The sequence below is a fragment of the Cebus imitator genome, unplaced genomic scaffold (genome assembly GCF_001604975.1).
Source record: "Cebus imitator isolate Cc_AM_T3 unplaced genomic scaffold, Cebus_imitator-1.0 Scaffold61, whole genome shotgun sequence".
Classification (NCBI taxonomy): domain Eukaryota; kingdom Metazoa; phylum Chordata; class Mammalia; order Primates; family Cebidae; genus Cebus; species Cebus imitator.
The window spans coordinates 1,402,587-1,419,895 of NW_016107376.1; positions in this window are offsets into that span (position 1 = coordinate 1,402,587).

The window sequence follows — 17,309 nt, forward strand, 5'->3', positions numbered from 1 at the left end:
CCAATGTTGGTGTATATCTTGTAGACATCTGTTTAGAATTAGAATTAAAAGCTTATTATCTTAGACCTCTAGAAATGAAAGGGATAATGATGAGTTTTGGCATCAGTGAACTGACAATCTCAAAACAGCATAAATATTGGCGGGAAAGAAAAAACAAAAAAGTCTTTGAAAGGGTGAAATATGAGATAGTCAGTTGAGTTGAAACTGGAGTTTAGGGCTATCTATGTGAGGAAAGTCCCTAAGAATGAATTCATGTGCATTTCCCATCAATCTAAGCAAAGGCAATAGATAATTCTTCACTGTTCTGTAATTCTCCATGAGTCACAGGGATATGCTTCCTGGATAAGTTAATTTCAGCAAATAACATAACCTAACCAAACCCATTTTTGTTAATAATAGTTAGTATTGGAGAAATACAAAAAATATTATTGTGACCATGAAAATATTTTTTCTTGCATGCATTATATACCTACAATGCAAATGTCCTCAAGTCTTCCTACCTTTTAAGGTCACCTGTTTTGTTTGTTTTTGGGCGCTCAATATGATGGCTTAATCACTCATCCTATACTACAGATAATCCAGCTCCCAAGAGTTTCAGGATTCAGTAGCTGAGATTCTTCATTCAATTACAATTAAAAGTCATCCCTTCAGGGAGACTGCATCCTACCCCAGACTCCCCCATTTCAAGGAGAGTTAACAAGATAAACTAATTTAAGAGTACTTTTAAAATGTCTGGTCATTTCTGTTATTTCAGGCTCTGATTATTAAAATAATAGACCAGGCAGGGCAGAAGGCCAGTAAGAAAACTACATTTTGATGGATAAATAGGCCCTTATGGAATCCTTCCAAATATAACTTCTAGAAGACTGCATGTTTCATCCAATTTTATCTTTTAAAAATCATGGTTTGGCCGGCCATGGTGGCTCATGTCTGTGATCCCAGCACTTTGAAAGGCTGAGGTGGGAGTATCACTTGAGGCCAGGAATATGAGACCAGCCTGGGCAACAGGCTTCCACCTGATCCCTCTCTCAACATGTGGGGATCATGGGAATTACAGCTCCAGATGAGATTTGGGTGGGGACACTGAGCCAAACCATATCATTTGTTATGTATATTTTACCACAATGCATGAAAAAAAATTAATAAATAAAATAAAAAAGTTTTGAATAGTTAACAAAGTTACCATTTTGTACTTGGGAAACATAGGTAATTCATCTTGCTCAATACACTAGATTTAAAATGAGTGTATTCTAAAAGTTGTAAAGTATTATCTAAGTGAGGATTGTGATTTCCTGGTTTTTTTTTTTTTTTCATTGTCTAATATTGCATTTTTGCCTGTTTGATAATGGAAGTGTGGGTGAGAGAGAAGATTTCCAGTGTAAATGGAGAATAAGAACTCAAATCCTTAAATAGTTAAAAATACAACAACAACAAAAACAACATCTCCAACTCAAGCTGGGATAAAAAGGGTTAAAGCCATTTCTATCCCGAGTCACTGGAAAGTACAGAGATGGGCAGAAGCCAGAGTGAGGGCCAGCAGGGCCCAGTTCAGTCTGGTTTTGCTGTTGGGATTCCCCTCAGGCTCACCCTTTTTGTGTATGCTTTAGGTTCATGATGAGTCAGACAGCAGCCTTGGCCTCACATCTGCATCCCAGAATAGACAGAGGAAGATTCTCCCAGAAGGCTCTGACAAATCTGTCTTTGAAGCTTATTCTTTCAGATTAAATCATAAATCCACTCCACTTCCTGGCCAACAGGGTATTATAAACCAACCAGCTGAAACTCCCTGATCCCAAATCTATCACTGTGGCAAGACTGATCAAATTGCCCTGTTGGCATAGATTAGTAAGTCCCTCTCCTTTGACGCTGGGATCACCCCCATGTTACCTGACTACTATATACAGGGAAAAGGATAAAATGGATGCTGGAAAACACCCACAATGACACATGAAATTCTTCATTTCAGATATTGGAGAAATAACACAGTCACTGTAGTCCAATATCTCTGCTTTAAGGGGGGAAAAGAGCATTTATCAAGTAACTACCATGTTCACTTTTGAGGTATTAATGATATATATGAACACAGTGGACACAGTGCAGTCCAATGTGAGGATAAGACATGAAAATTATACTAATAAATGATTAATTCCACTTAAATAAATGTTAAGGAAGGTAACCAGGATGGTGTAAAAGTTTATAAATGATAAAACTTAGATATTCTGAACATCTTTCTTAAGGCAATGATTTCAAACTGAGCCCTGCAAAATACAGCAAATAGCCTGTATGAAAAAGGCTCAAAGACCCACAGGAGCCTGGCTCATTCCAGTGCCACAAAATGACCAAAATATAGACTGGGTGGGGGAGGTGTGATGGTTAATATTGAGTGTCAACTTGATTGGATTGAAGGATGCAAAGTACTGTTTCTGGGTGTGACTGTGAGGGTGTTGCCAAAAGAGATGAACATTTGAGTCAGTGAACTGGGAGAGACAGAGAGCTACTTCAATTTGGGTGGGTACCATCTAATCAGCTGCCAGTGCCACAAGAATAAAAGCAGGCAGAAGAACATGGAACAACTAGACTGGTCCAGTCTTCAGGCCTCCATCTTTCTCCAGTGCTGGGCGCCTGCTGCCCTTAAACATCAGACTCCAAGTCACTAGCTTTAGGACTCAGACTGTCTTCCTTGCTCCTTAATTTGAAGATGGCCTATTGTGGGACCTCACCTTGTGACCATGTGAGTCAATACTCCTTAATAAACCCCCCTTTATAGATACATCTATCCTATTAGTTCTGTCTCTCTGGAGAACCCTAATACAGGAGTTTATCTAAAATGTACCTTCTAAGCACTCAACAGTTTTTCCTTAACAGCTACAGCCTGTTACTATTTGTTGATTTATGGAATTTTATTTAATATCTGTCTTTTTCGTAATTAGTTATAAAAAATATAATGAGTTTCTTGTAAGGTAGGGACTCTTTCTGTGTTGCTTACCAACAACACATAGACTAGCATGTAACCTGACACAGACTAGGTATTCTACAAATGTTTGTGGAAGGAAAGGAGGGAAGACTGGAGGGAGGAAAGGAGCCAGAAAGCAATGGGATTTGAGGCTTGCCCTTTGACACACATGTTGACAAAATAACCACTGCACGCAATGGTCAAAAATTTAAATTTAAAAAAGATGTAAAATTACTAATTGGGATATTTTGCAAACTTGGGAAGATCCCATATAGGTATTGACACAGCATCTTTGCCTCAAAAACAAAGGCTCTCAAGAATGGCATGCACTTCTATTAGCATCCAGCAATCCTTACCCAGCTCATATTATAGAAACTGACTCCTGATTCTTGCTAGATTCAATTTTTTATACTATTTATTTATTTGAGACAGAGTTTCGCTCTTGTTGCCCAGGCTGGAGGTCAATGGCACCACCTTGGCTCACTGCAATCTCCACCTCCCGGGTTCAAGTGATTCTTCTGCTTCAGCCTCCCAAGTACCTGGGATAACAGGTGTGCATCACCATGCCTGGCTATTTTTTTTTCTTTTTGTATTTTTAGTAGAGATGGGGTTTCACTATGTTAGTCAGGCTGGTCTTGAACTCCTGACCTCAAGGGATCCACCAACCTCAGCCTGCCAGTGCTGGGATTACAGGCATGAGCCACCACACACGGCCAACATTTTATGCTTTTAAAAGGAAACTTCTCAAGAGAGAGACACAATCAAACAAATAACAAATCAAATCTCAAGAAGAGTATCTTACAACTAAAGCATAGAACTCTTAAGGTAAGACAGAAATGTAGTAAATTTATATTAAGGAAGCTAGTGGGCGGAATTTTAGCAAAGGACTCTAGCCAGAAGACCTCGGTGGCTTATCTGTGATCACACCATCACAATTGAGGGTTCTCGCAATTTTCTGGTGCTAATTCTGTAATACTTTGACTCTAGTTCAACTTGTCATAATTTAAATATCTCATTAGGTTTTAGATTTTTTTTAAATACCCAAATGGACTCCTCATTGGATTTTTACTAAATATATACCAAGTAATGTCCATTCTACATGTGTGACACTTTTTCTTTCTCTTTTTTTGAGACAGAGTCTTGCTCTGTCACCCAGGCTGAAGTGTAGTGGCACAATCTCAGCTCACTGCAACCTCCACCTCCTGGGTTCAAGCGATTCTCCTATCTCAGCCTCCCAAGTAGCTAGGATTACAGGCGCATGCCACCACACCCAGCTAATTTTTGTATTTTTAGTAGAGACAGGGTTTCACCATGTTCGCCAGGATGGTCTCAAATTCCTGACCTCAGGTGATTCACCCTCCTCAGCCTCCCAAAGTACTAGGATTGTGGCATTTTTTCTTATGGTACCTAAAAGAAAGGATTCATTGTGAGAGATTATATCACTTTTCATTTCAGGAGAACTGTGAAATGCAGCTCAGAATAAATTTCTTCTTTCTCTTTAATTCCAGGCATCTTATCTGAATACTTGCCTCCATTCCTGCCCCAAAGAACACCTAGCTGAATAGTTTTTTTTAAGTCAATAAATTCATGTATCCATGGCCCCTTAAACAGTTGATGCATTTTTTGAAAAAACAGGAGTCCATGCTAAGACTCAGACATAGAAACTATTGAAAGAAGTTAGATAAAATTAACGGGTTGGCAGATCTCATGGGAAATCTGTTGGCATTCAGCGTGGATTGGGAAATTATGGAGTGGGGTGGAGACCTAGACGTTGATACCTCATCTGAACTTAGTAAACAGTTGATAAATTAATTAATTGATGACAGCCAATTTAGAGGTCAGGCAGAAGATAATTCAGCCCATAAGCAGACTGCCCACAAGTAGGTTTGGTTGATGGAGAGAAAACAGGAAAGACAGACTTACAATACTGGCAGTAGGCCAAAAGTCAAAGAAAAAGGAAATTTGGGCCCATTTCAAGTGCTAGTATGAAACGTAAAGAGTTGAAAGAGAAAGGATTCACATAAAAGAAACATAGGTGATTCATGGCAGTGAATGTAGGGAACTGTTGGAGCAAGGGATAATTTCCAAGTCTAAGAACATTTTAACTCAAATGCAGAGGTCATAAGAGGGTGAAAGCATGTCAGGGCAATTCAGGAACAGAGGAACAGATTGAAGGCATTGTGGTCTGTTAAGGGGGATATGGGAAGTGGAAGATTTGGCTTCCAGTTCTGAACTGCCTTTCATTTGCTCTCCATTTCTGTTTTATTTCTATCCCTATGCTTTGTCTTATTTTTTTTTCCTTTCCCTGACAACATTAAAACTCTAATCACACTCATGTTATCATTTAGTGTATGTGTTAAACACATTATTTATTTCTGAATAGTAAAAGCAGTTTGAACATTGCATATATCATTCTACTTTTCAAAATACGATTTTTCAGCTGGTCATGGTGACTCACGCTTATAATCCCAACACTTCGGGAGGCTGAGATAGAAGGCATGCTCGAGCCCAGGAGTTCAAGACAAGCCTAGGCAACATAAGGAGATCCCATCTCTATTAAAAAAAAAAAAAAATTTAAAGAATTAACCAGGCATAGTGGTGCTTGCCTGTAGTCCCATTTACTTGGGAAAGTGAGGTGGGAGGATCGATTGAGTCCAGAAAGTCAAAGCTATAGCAAGCCATGATCGTGCCATGGCACTCCGGCCTGGGTGACAGAGTAAGACCCTGTCTCAAAAAATAAATGAGTAATTTTTTGTGTATAGACCATTACCCTACATATTATTTTTATTCTTTGGATAAGTAACTCTCAATAGTCATGATTTGCTACCTTTCTTTTCTAAGCAATTATAAAGAATTTAATGTATACTCATTTTTCTGATCACATTTTCTTGTAGCCCCAAAAAGAAGACCTACTGAATCAATATAAAACATATAAAACTGTATTCTTTCTAAGAAGAGTATAAAACTCTACAAATTTCTCTTAAAATAACATCATTTTGTATTAATACATTCTTGGCAATTTTGATTATAAGCATTAATAACTAAAAATACTATAATCCTTTATTTAAAATAGAAGATTAAAAAATATTTTGTATAACAACTACACCCATCTAAGCTTAATTATTTTGAATACTTCCAAATGTGTAAAAGTGAAAAAAAATCATGTAATCACAAAATCAGTAACATAAGGTAAATTCTAAAACCTGTCCAGAGTGCCAAAGTCCCAATTTAGAAGAAAGTTTAAAAACTTTTAAACTATTATGACTTTTCAAGTACAGATACTGTACTGGATATTTATTGGGTTTTAGCTACTCACAGTCATTTCTCTTTCTTTGATAATAACAACTGAATTTCCTTTTATGGAGTTATTTCTTCTCCATTTTGATATTGTCAGAAGGAATTTTAATCAACGTATCTTGCCATCCCTTATACGAAGGGTGAGAATTTAAACCCGGAAGGGTCAATGTGATACTCTATCCCTGTATTGTGAATCTTGAGAAGTATTCAGAAAAGACTGGAGCTGACCAAAGCTTACTTATAACAGCTGTGGTGACCAGAGTAGCATGTTCCTACCTGGTCTCATTAATAGTTGCTGCTACTAGCTCTTCTAGTCTCCATTCATTGACAGCCCCAGATCAAACTTTCCATCAACTTGTGAGCTTTGAGATTTTCTTTATTCTGCTCTTAAGTTTCTTTCTTTCTTTCTTTTAGGTTTGCCAAGTTTGTTTCTGTTGTTTGCAATTTAAACAGGCATGTTTAAACCAACATTTGAAAATAGATATTTCTGTGGATTCTAATGATAATAATGAAATCATCATTTACTAAAAGGAAACAAAGAAATTAATTTAAAAATATCTTGCATCCCTACCACGATCAAAGTATGATATTGGTTAGGAAACCCAGAATGACTACAGAAGTCAGAGGCAGCTTATAAAGAAAGAACAAAGCCCTAGAGAGTGAGAAAGAAATGACTCAAGTCACAGACTGCAGGATGAGGAAGACCGGGCAGCCACATGAAATCAATAGGGCTTAAAGAAATCCAAATTGCCTGTGGGAGCAATATTCTAGAAAAGTATTATATCTCAATCATTTCTAAACTCAAACACACCTAAAGTATGTTGAAAGAGATTCGGTTTCTAAAATCAAATGTCAATATTATTTTACTTTTCAAGTCTAAAATTTGTCAGACTGTCTATAAACTTCATAAAAGTAGCAATGTGATTCTGAATTCATTGTAAGAAAAGACAGAAACAGCCATGCGCGGTGGCTGAGGCCTATAATCCCAGCACTTTGGGAGGCCGAGGCAGATGGATCACCTGAGGTCAGGAGTTCAACAAGGCCCAGCCATGATGGTGAAATCCCATCTTTTTTTAAAAAAAAGAAAGAAAGAAAGAAAAAGATAGAGACATACTTATGCCAAATTCATCTTTATCATAATGCATTTGCTCTTTAGGTACGTATAAGAAACTTACAGTTAATTACTGGTAACCTTTACATTTGCAAGACCATAAACAGTCACAGCAGTCACAGTAATCTAGGTCAACACTCTTTTTTTCTTGCAATAATTTTTTCTTAAGATAGCAATTAATGTCATTTAATTTTCCTGATGTTTGATGATCTACTTTTACTAAAGGGACCCAGGGACATGCAAAACAAGGAACAACAAAAAGGAAAAAGCATGAAAAATTCACAAACTGTACAACCATCTGCTGCAAATTCAGTTGCCTATAAAATGGCACTCTGTAGAGGAAGAAAAATTAAATGGAAATGGGAATTATTCAAATAATCATGTGGTTGCTATGGCCACATAGCTCTGATGATCATATGGCATTGTCTCCTACTCATGTAGAAGTCTCTGAACAGATAATATAACCAAGTGTTTAGCCCTGGTTGAAGGTTAAGTCCTTAGAACAGCATGACAGTCATGCTGAGATTCCTCTTTTTGGTTTTGTGAGTCTGGCTTTATAAAGTTAAAGGCTCTGAAAACTATTTTTATTATTTTACAGATCCAATTAAGCTAGAACAGAAGTTCAATTGTCATCCTATCTCAATCTCATAGTTTCAAAAAAAATTTCTTCAAAAATACTATATCAACTGCCTTCTGACACTGAAACATACTTTCTTAAGCAACAACAGAATCCTGAAAAGGTAATGAGAGGGCACTTCTACCCAAGCAGAAGAACAGATGAGGACTATTTTTTCCCTGCACGTACATGGATGACACTTATAGGCAATGTGTTGAAAAGAAATTGAACAAAAATGGGAAAAAAGCCCTTTTATTTCAGAATCTTTCCCTCAGAAATGGTCAGGAGAAGGAAGTAAGACAGAAAAGCCAAAAGTCGCTCAAAGATATTGAAGCATTCCCTTTGAAATGTGGCACTAGAGAAGGATGCCCTCTCTCACCACTCCTATGCAATATAGTATTGGAAGTTCTAGCCATAGCAATCAGGCAAGAAAAAGAAATAAAGGGTATTCAATTAGGAAAGAAGGAAGTCAAATTGTCTCTATTTGCAGATGACATGATTGTGTATTCAGAAGACCCTATTACCTCAGCCCAAAATCTCCTTAAACTGATAAGCAACTTCAGCAAAGTCTCAGGATATAAAATCAATGTGCAAAAATCACAAGCATTCCTATACACCAATAACAGACAAACAGAAAGCCAAATCATGAGCAAACTCCCATTTACAGTTGCTACAAAGGGAATAAAATACCTAGGAATACAACTAACAAAGGAGGTAAAAGATCTCTTCAAGGAGAGCTATGAAACACTGATCAAGGAAATAAGAGAGGACACAAGCAGATGGAAAAACATTCCATGCTCATGGTTAGGAAGAATCAATATTGTGAAAATGGCCATACTGCCCAAAGTAATTTATAGATTCAATGGTATCCCCATCAGGCTACCACTGACCTTCTTCACAGAACTGGAAAAAAACACTTTAAACTTCATATGGAACCAAAAGAGAGCCTGCATAGCCAAGACAATCCTAAGCAAAAAGAGCAAAGCTGGAGGCATCATGCTACATGACTTCAAACTATACCACAAGGCTACAGTAATCAAAACAGCATGGTACTGGTACCGGTACCCAAACAGAGATATACACCAATGGAACAGAAAAGAGGCCTCAGAAGCAACACCACACATCTACAATCATCTGATCTTTGACAAACCAGAAAAAAAAAACAAGCAATGGGGAAAGGATTCCCTGTTTAATAAATGGTGTTGGGAAAAATGACTAAGCCACACGCAGGAAGCTGAAACTGGACCCATTCCTTACACCTTATACAAAAATTAACTCCAGATGGATTAAAGATTTAAACATAAGAACTAACACCATAAAAACCCTAGAAGAAAACCTAGGCAAACCATTCAGGACATAGGCACAGGCAAGGACCTCATGACTAAAACACCAAAAGCAATGGCAACAAAAGCCAAAATAGACAAATGGGACCTAATTAAACTTAAGAGCTTCTGCACAGCAAAAGAAACAGTCATTAGAGTGAACCAGCAACCAACAGAATGGGAAAAAATTTCTGCAATCTACCCATCTGACAAAGGACTTATATCCAAAACCTACAAAGAATTAAAACAGACTTACAAGAAACAAACAAACCCATTAAAGTGGGCAAAGGATATGAACAGACACTTTTCAAAAGAAGATATCTAAGAGGCCTACAAACATATGAAAAAATGCTCATCATCACTGGTCATTAGAGAAATGCAAATAAAAACCACATTGAGATACCACCTCATGCCAGTTAGAATGGTGATCATTAAAAAATCTAGAGACAACAGATGCTGGATAGGATGTGGAGAAATAGGAACACTTTTACACTGTTGGTGGGAGTGTAAATTAGTTCAACCATTGTGGAAGACAGTGTGGCGATTCCTCAAGAACCTAGAAATAGAAGCTCCATTTGACCCAGCAATCCTGTTACTGGGTATATATCCAAAGGATCATAAATCGTTCTAAGGACACATGCATATGTATATTCATTGCAGCACTGTTTACAATAGCAAAGACTTGGAACCAACCCAAATGCCCATCAATAATAGACTCGACATGGAAAATGTGGCACATATACACCGTGGAATACTATGCAGCCATAAAATACAATGAGTTTGTGTACTTCTAGGATTAACCTAGAAACCATCATTCTCAGCAAAGTGACACAAGAACAGAAAACCAGACACTGCATGTTTTCACTCATAGGCGGGTGATAACAGTGAGAACACTTAGGCACAAGGAAGAGAACAATACTCACAGGGCTAGGTGGGGGGTTGGAGAGGAGGGGAGGGGGTGTGGCAGGGGCGTGGGGAGGAGGGGGAGGAATATTACCTGGACAAATGCCTAATGTAGTAATATAGGCAATGGTGGGCAGGGATGGAGACAGCAAACCACCATGGCATGTATATACCTAGGCAACAATCCTGCAGGATAAGTTTGTGCACATGTACCCCAGTGACCAAATACAATTAAAAGAAAAAAAAAAACTATTATAAATTTTATATGGAACCAAAACAGAGTCCGTTTGGCCAGGACAATCCTGAACAAAAAGAACAAAGCTGGAGGCATCATGCTACCTGAATTCAAACCATACTACAAAGCTACAGTTTTAAAAAAAAAAGCATGGTACTGGTACCAAAACAGATATACAGACCAAAGGAACAGAACAGAAGCTTCGGAAATAACACCACACATCTATAACCAACTGATCTTTGACAAACATGACAAAAACAAGCAAAGGTGAAAGGATTCTCTATTTAATACATGGTGTTGGGAAAATTGGCTACACATATGCAGAAAACTGAAACTGGACCCCTAATTAACTCAAGATGGATTAAAAATTTAAACCTAAGACCTAAAACCATAAAAACTGTAGAAGAAAACCTAGGAAATACCATTCAGGACATAGGCATGGACAAAGACTTCATGACTAAAACACCAAACGCAATTGCAACAAAAGCCAAAATTGACAAATGGGATCTAATTAAACTAAAGAGCTTCTGCACAGGAAAAGAACCTAGCATCAGAGTGAAAAATTTTCTCCCATTCTGTAGGTTGGGAGAATGGGAGAAAATGTTTGCAATCTATCCATCTGACAAAGGGCTAATATCCAGAATATACAAGGAACTTAAACAAATTTACAAGAGAAAAACAAATAACTGTATCAAAAAGTGGACAAAGGATATGAACAGACACTTTTCAAAAGATGACATGTGGCCAACAAACATATGGAAAAAAGCTCATCATCACTGGCCCTTAGATAAAGGCAAATCAAAACCACAGTGAGACACCATGTCATGCCAATTAGAACGGTGATCATTAAAAAGTCAGGAAACAACAGATGCTAGAGAGGATGTGGAGAAATAGGAACACTTTTACACTGTTGAATGGAGTGTAAATTAGTTCAACCACTGTGAAAGACACTGTGGCAATTCCTCAAGGATCTAGAACTAGAAATACCATTTGACCCATTAATTCCATTACTGGGTATATACCCAAAGGATTATAAATTATTCTACTATAAAGACACATGCATATGTGTGTTTATTGTAACACTATTCACAATAGCAAAGACTTGGAACTAACCCAAATGCCCAGCAATGGTAGGCCAGATGAAGAAAATGTGGCACATATATACCATGGGATATTATGTAGTCATAAAAAAGAATGCGTTCATGTTCTCTGCAGGGACATGGATGAAGCTGGAAACTATTATTCTCAGCAAACTAACATAAGAACAGAAAACCAAACACCTCATGTTTTCACCCATAAGTGGGAGTTGAACAATGAGAACATATGGGCACAGGGAAGGGAATGTCACACTCTGGGACCTATTAGGGGGTGGTGGGCAAGGGAAGGGATAGCAATAGGAGAAATATGCAATGTGGATGTTATAGCTGAATGTAGATTATGAAATGATGGGTGCAGTAAACCACCATGGCACATGTATACCTATGTAACAAACCTGCAGGTTCTGCACATGTATTCCAGACCTTAAAGTATAATAATTAAAAAAAGAAAATGCAAAACAAAACAAAACAAAAACACTAAAATATATTTTAATAAATGTGATGCTTAAAAAAAATTAATCGATTAGTGAAGACTTCTTAGAATAACAAAAACATGGCTCATGAAATAAAAAAACTATTAAGTTGAAAATCACTAAATTAAAAATAATCTATTTTTTCATTAGTTAATTTTACTAATTGATGAAAAGTTGAAGCTCTTTGATTATTCCAAATATAATTCAGTGCCACATTGCTCATACTAATGCAAATGCATAGTTTATAGAAATAAATAGGTATAAAGAAATAAATGTGACTGGGGGCAAATGACATTAAGAGATTAAACTTTCAAAAAAAGCTAAAATTACAAAATGCTTTGATATTTTCATTCCAAAAGTTGTCAAAACCCTGTCATTCAACATTTTTGTCACATTTTCCATTCAGTATCTACAATTATAACAACCACCAGAGTAAAGTTTGTAAAAATGTTTCTATTAAAATTTCCTATTTTCACTAGCATATGACTCCTTTGAACAATCTCTGAACAATCTGTTAATCTTTATACTTTAGCTTTCCTGGTTATAGCTGAATGAGAAATTTGAAAGATGTGGTGAAAATACTTTTAGTTATGATTGGTTTTACTTGTTAGATCTACTATTGAATTAGTAGACTGAAAATGAGATTTGTATTTTATTTTCCCACTTTTAAAAAATTTCCTGATATCAGTAACATAATGAAGTATTGAAAGTTTGAGGAAGAAAATAAATTAAATAGGGAAGATTATGAAAATGTATTAAGTGTGGACGGGGTGCTATTAATTTTTAAAGATGTAATATATATCATATGACTTTCCAACTAGAATCAATTATGCCAGAAAAATCCATCCCATTTGTTCATTGTACAGTGAATACTTGCTACTCACAGAGCACTATGCCAAGTGTCAGTCATTTATGTGAAAAGGCTGATAAAAAGCTGCTATAACCTTTAAATAGAACATATTATGTCCTGATGCAGTGACTGTAATGTAAAGCAACTTTAAAAGTTGTTATCATCTCACCTTCTCAAATGAAAACACCAATGCCTGCAGAAACCAAATGACTTGCTCAAGACTTATTCAGCTACTTAACAGATGTGAACATTAATCTCAGGACATCAAGATGAGGCTTCCTGTCAATTTCAAAGAACATACCTTCTCCCACCCAACTCCCACCTTGAGATCACTGGGTTTTAGCTTTTATTCCTTTGCATCAGATGTGCTTAAAGGAAGAAATCAAAAAACTAGTTAGAGTTTCAAACAAATACACAAGATACAGAAAGAACAAAATCCACTGCATGACAGCCATTTTAAAACAAAGGCTTATCACAGGAAATCAAAGAACTGGGTTCAGTTATATAGAAGCACCTCTGCTTTACATTTAAGGAAGCCTGGGCTCAAGACAGAAGACTCAGGAGGAGAAAATATTGGGGAACTATTACAGCACTGAAAATAAGGAGCAGGTCCCATGTCTGCTAACCTCTAGCAGGGGTGGATTGGGGAGTAGTCAGCAGAAATCTGTGGATTTTCCTCATTCTTGTCTAAAAAAAAAAGGAAATATCTATCTTTGCAAGTATTAAGCTATCTTTTTATTTTTCTACAGAGTTTATTATAGCATAGAGATTGATGAGTCAATAACAAGTGACCTATATAAATACATGAATGTTTTCCCATTGCATTAATGTGTCTTCATAAAGGTCACCAATCTCACTGGTTTCAGCATTCTTCCCTTGCCTTATCAGTGCCAAGGTTCTGATAATTTCGCACAATTAGTTTCCAGAGGACAGCCTGTCTCCCTTATCAGTAAGTGAATCAAGTTCGGCCTCATCATTCAACCTTTTATCTCTGGGACTGAACCTTCCAGATAAATCAGGTAAAAATAAATGCAGAAGGCTTGGGTATCATTAGGGTCTGGTTCCTAGTTCTTCCAACAGGCTAACACTAATTTCCACCTCTGAGTCTTTTCTTCAGCTTGTCTCTTCTGATGCTACCTACCTGCTACCTAGCCAAACAGGCTAATCCTCCAAGACATGATTCCTAATTACATCCACCCCACGAGACCCAAGCACACGCCATTTTATAATTCAACAGAATTTCTTATCCTCACACTAAAATTATTTATCTTATTTTGCATTTATGAGTGTCTAGTATGGCAGCAGACAATTAAGAAATCTTATTTGCTGGGTCTGATCTCATAGTGATTCTTCCCTGCAGCCATTTTATTTCCCATGTACATGTCCAGGTAAATGCTGACCTTATTTTATTAAACAGGAAGGACCAAATTTTGCCCTTCTTTCTAATAAATAATATATTTTTAAATCTTCATCTTAACATGGTGTTAAATAAATTGCCATTCTACTTCTCTTCAGAACTATTTGAAACTCTCCTGATGTTTTTTTATTGCCTGAAAGGGTAAGTTGGACAAAGCTAGGCCTTTTATTTTTTTCCCTTTTTACTTCACTACTATAATATTACTCTATTTCTCATTTAGGTAAAAGTGTGGGCTAGCCACCAAGGCAGCTCAAGTGGTCTGTGTGTATGCATATGTGTGTGTATACTAATTGGGAAGGAAATAAGTACAATATAAATGCTACATTATCCTTAAGTAATCCTTTTTACTAGAGTGCATTCCATGCAGATACAAAACAACCCACAAAGACATTTAGAGTATAAGTATTGAATGATTTTCTTTGAACTGATTTTTTTGGAGGAAAAAAACACCCTTTATAGGCCTAGGCCTATATATACATTTTATTATGCGATTTATGTCTTGATTATGAATAAAGAATTTGCAAATGTGTTAGAAACAGTCTGTGAAAATATCTTTGGTTGCTACCTCTAACAACTCCAGTAACACTGAAAATATCTTTAAAGCATATTAGAAACAGTAGAAAGTGCCAACTTTTAGTATCATGGTAAATTGTAGCCATTTCACTTAATATTGTCACAGGCAGTTGAGCCGGGCAAAATTGTAGTCTCACAATGCCCTTGCCCACATTTGACAAACAAAAAAGTCAGACACATAGCAGTTTATTACTTAGAAGGATACTGAAGCTTGAAGCACATGTATTAAATTTGGGCAGTCTTGGTGAAAATGAGAACTGGTTTCCTCATTATACAATCTGACATCCTTCATCTAAAAGCAAATGAGATAATAAAGTAAGAGAAACGAGATATATTTTCTGCATAAAGAACCATATAATCCTTTACCTCATTTAAATAATAGATTCATAATTTTATTCCCACTATTCTGTGAAATATTAACATGCTTACTAATGCCACGTGCTCAAAAACATACATGATATTTCTGTATAAATGTTATGTGTGTAAGTACTCAGTTGCTTAGATTTCTGTCTAGTCGTTTTTAGGGAGCTTTTTATATGCCACTTACTATAAACTGTTAATATACAGAGAGAGTTTTCTAAAAATAGGATGAAAAGTTACTTTTCATATAAAACTGAGTGTAAGACTGAACTAACAACATTTAGTGCACCTATTAAAATGTGAAAATGATCCATATACCATTCTTAGAATATCCAGTTTAGAAATAAGATTTTTAATTCCTGGGGACAGAGTTAACTTTAAAGAATCGACTCAAATTTGTCATGATTATATTTTAAATCTCATGAAATGGTACACTTTCTTAGAGTCACTTATTTTGCTTTATTCTTATGTTTAACCTATTTTCCAGATTCTGAAACAAATTGGGTGGTAGACACATAGACATTCATCATATTATATTCTATACATTTTTGTCTACTTGAAATCTTTCATTATTAAATGCCTTCAAATTTTCATTCCACAAGTGCCAATGAAATCTCTGAAATTTAGACAATGATTCTACTTCCACATTCCAATGTGTCATGCAAAAAGCAAATATAAATTTCACAGAAACTAGTAAAACATTATCCTTTCATGTATGCATAAGCAGACACATCCTAACCCCACCAGTCCCAACAAATGCTACCTAAAATCCATAAAAGCAGATAAAGCTCTAAAAATAAATCAGCTTTCTGAGATTACTGAGTGGTAAGACTGTTACATTTTTGTTCCTTAGTTCTTTCCTCTCTTACAAACCTTTTTTGAAGTCACAACTATCAATTCCATAATTCAGTTCAATAAAAGACACTGAATAAATATGGGTATCTTCCTTTCAGAAATCGGAATCTAGTGCGACCATCATAATATGATGTCAATGGAGACTTATGGAAATGTTTTATTAACCAGATCTTACATTCAGTAACTCATTGGAATTCATTGTTATTGTCCTATGAACAAATATCTACCTCCAAATCCAAAATAATGAGTAAAGTGGGGCTGGGCACAGTGGCTCAGGCCTGTAATCCCAGGACTTTGGGAGGCCGAGGAGGGTGAACCACTTGAGATCAGGAGTTTGAGACCAACCTGGCCAAGACAGTGAAACCCCATCTCTACTAAAAATACAAAAATTAGCCAGGCATGGTGGCACGCATCTGTAGTCCCTGCTACTCAGGAGGCTGAGGCAAGGGAACTGCTTGAACCTGGGAGGTGAAGTTGCAGTGAGCCGAGATCATGCAACTGCACTCCAGTGTGGTCAACAGAGACAGACCCTGTCTCAAAAAAAAGAAAAAAAGAGTGAAGTGGTTCCAAAACAGCTTTGATGTTCCGGTGACTTTGTTGTGAGAGTGGGGATTCTGAGCCCAAGCAGAGGGACAGTAACACTCACCATCCCATTTCTTCCTCCATCCTCATCAGCCTATTGTAACAATCTCAGCATCTCTGACTGGACACTGCCAACTGAGTAATACTAGTATGAAATAGATCCACCTATTTTATTTTCAATTTACGTGGGTAATTGGTACATGTGAAAGAATGCAGAAAAATACCAACTGCATTACAATTATAGATTAGTCTTTCTATAATTAGTTTTGGAAGCTGCATGAATATGAACAGAGGAATGCAAGGTCAAAAAATAAGTAAAATCTGGAATAAGAGGCAATTGTACAGTGTGCCATGCTCCACACAAGTTACCTTCCTTTTCATAAATTACAGTCCTCCATCTATTAAGTGAGTTAAAATAATGAGCACTGAGTGAGTCTTTTGCTTAAATGAATCTTGGGTGACTACTCAATGATGAACGGACTTTCAAACAGAATCATAATCTGTCAGAATAAGTGAAGAACGTTTAGCTTCTCAAGCTGCTTAAGAGCTGTCAGGATCAGTATAAAAAAGAGCAAATCTAAACATACAAACATACATGTAATAAAATTCCATCATGAAAGTAGGAAAAAAGTGAATTATTTAGGTAGATCACTGAAAGTTAATGC